Source organism: Gavialis gangeticus, unplaced genomic scaffold (assembly GCF_001723915.1).
Source record: "Gavialis gangeticus isolate Ggan-Ray unplaced genomic scaffold, GavGan_comp1, whole genome shotgun sequence".
Taxonomy (NCBI): Eukaryota; Metazoa; Chordata; order Crocodylia; family Gavialidae; genus Gavialis; species Gavialis gangeticus.
The window spans coordinates 69,103,283-69,105,728 of record NW_017729022.1 but is presented as its reverse complement, the minus strand read 5'-3'; positions in this window follow the sequence as shown (position 1 = coordinate 69,105,728).

The window sequence follows — 2,446 nt, the reverse complement described above, 5'->3', positions numbered from 1 at the left end:
TGATCTGAGCAACAAGCTCCTCTGTTGGCCTGCTTGCAAGCAATAAAATAGGGTTGGACCCAGCCTGAAAGTGTGACTCTCTTCTAGAGGTGAATTGGACTAGCCTCCAGGGGATAAAATCAGCAATTTATGCAACATCACCACCCTCTAATCCTGTTCCTGCCCTCCTGTCTTGCTACTGGATGTCTCTCCTGCCTGCCTGTGACCCTATCCCATGCACATGATGGAGCCTTTTCTGCAAATCGAATATGCCTACCATGTTCCTACAGCTCTCCTCATATGACTTGACTTCCAACCCATGATCATCTTTGTTGCCTGCTTCTGGACCCTCTATAAATTCTTCACATCCTTTTGAAAATGTGGAGCTCAGAACTGTACACAGGGTGCATCTACACATGAACTTTACTGTGGAGTTGATTAGCTTTGCAGTAAAGCATCACTGTCTACACATGCACCAGTATTAGGGAGCAGTAAATCAATTAACTCCATTGTAAGATAGTACTGTCAGCGACAGTACTGTCTTACAGCACAGTTACTTACTCCACCAAAATACATGTGTAGACAATGATTGGTTAGTTGGGGCATGAGGGTGCTAAAGTACAGGGGCTGCCTGCTGGCTAGCCCCACATTTTAGCACTCTCATGCCCCAGCCAGCCCCTCTGCCACCCAGCACCACCACCTGGAGCTCAGGGATGAACCTCCGAGCCTGCTGCCAACCTGGGGTTGCTCCACTCCTGTTCAAAGTGGTGGTGTTCCCAGCACACGTGTAGACACTGCACCCAGAAGCAGTGTACTCTGGCACAAATGATGGTAACTGCACGGGCATTTATTGTTTGTTGTGCCTTATTTGCATGTGTAGATGCACCCACAGTACTTCAGATGAGGCCTAGCCACTGCTGAGTAGAGTGGCACTATCTCCTCCCCTATCTTGCGCCTAATGCTTCTATTGATTAGTTTGATTAAATTGAACTACCAACGGTCAATGGCTGAGAATTAGCATTTGACTCAGTTTGTGTATTGGTCTCTAATAGACGTGCTAAGAGAGAAGCCTGGGCCTCACCAGACAATGAAATATTTATATTTTAAAAGAAGCCTGACACTTGCCTGGGCAAACTGTCATATGGAGATATGGCTGAACATGAGGTGGTGGAATCTGCATGTCCAAAAGGATGCAAGAAAGTAGTCTGGTAAATATGCACCTTTGTGGGGTCAGGAAGTTACTGGCATAGTGTGAGCCCTTTAGAAATGAAGGGGTGACACATATTAATAGTCAGACTGGCAGAGGTGCTTAAGTCTGCCTAGAGCAGGGGTTGTCAACGGGCGGTACATCTATCCCCAGCGGTACTTGAGAAGGCACTGGGGGGTATATGCGGGCAGGCAGGGATGGAGCACCACCATGCACCATCCCATGCTGCCACGCAGGCACCACCCACCTGGCCATACGTGGGGGTGGGTGAAGCTCACTGATTTAATCAGCTATTAGGTAAAAGCATCAAAAAGCCCTGCTGAAGTGCCCAATCTATACAGACATTGGGCAGGTCAAACTAACACGATGCCTCTTTGGGGCATGTGCTATGCTTGGTGTGGAGGCACGGTGAGCTGAAAGTAAAGCACTGGTTGATTTTTTTTTCATGTCCTTAAGCAGCATTGTTTTTGTCTCCTTACTGGTTGCCAGTGGAAGGAGTGACTTCTGAGCAGGTGATATTCCAAGCTGACCCTTTTCTGGAGAGGGGGACTTTTATTTCCTTTTTCAAAAACAAGAAGTGGGAGCTACTTGGGGCTGACAGAGGTTCCTTCAGTGTGTCTGAAGAGTCCAGGTAAGGGCAGAGGATCTGAGATGCTAGGATAGAGAGCTATCTTGGGGCAATCTCAGTTGGTTTCTTGGGGCAAGTGGCAGCTCACTGGGGAGAAGCTTGGGGCTCTGGCAGTCCCCAGTGGGCAGGTTTATGACAGACAATAAAGGAAATTGTCACAACCTCCTAAGGTCCAAATTGTTATGTAACTTTTTTCCTTCTGAGACTTTTTACAATATGACCTCAGCCATGTTATCATAATGGGAGACCGTGAACAAGTTTAAATAATCCAAAGGATTGTCAGGGTTAACACCAGGGCACGTGAATCTGTTTCAGATCACTAACAGCTTTACTGTGTTTTCGCCTCTAGTTTGGACAGCATAAGGAAGATGTTTGGCAGAGATGGGAGAGGCCTCTTCTTCCAAGAAATATTTTTAAATGGCAGCTAGCCAAAGATGGGTGAGATGGTGTAATAAATATTTGCAGCTGCAGCATGCTGTCATCCATGTCTTCTCTTTATTAATACAGACCATTTCTTTCAGAGCTGGAAACTCAGTATACTGACAGCTTCACATTGTATCCTGATGCACCAAAACAAATTCTACCATCTTTCTGTATTGATGTAAATGGTAGAGAGTCCTGCTCGCTTGCCC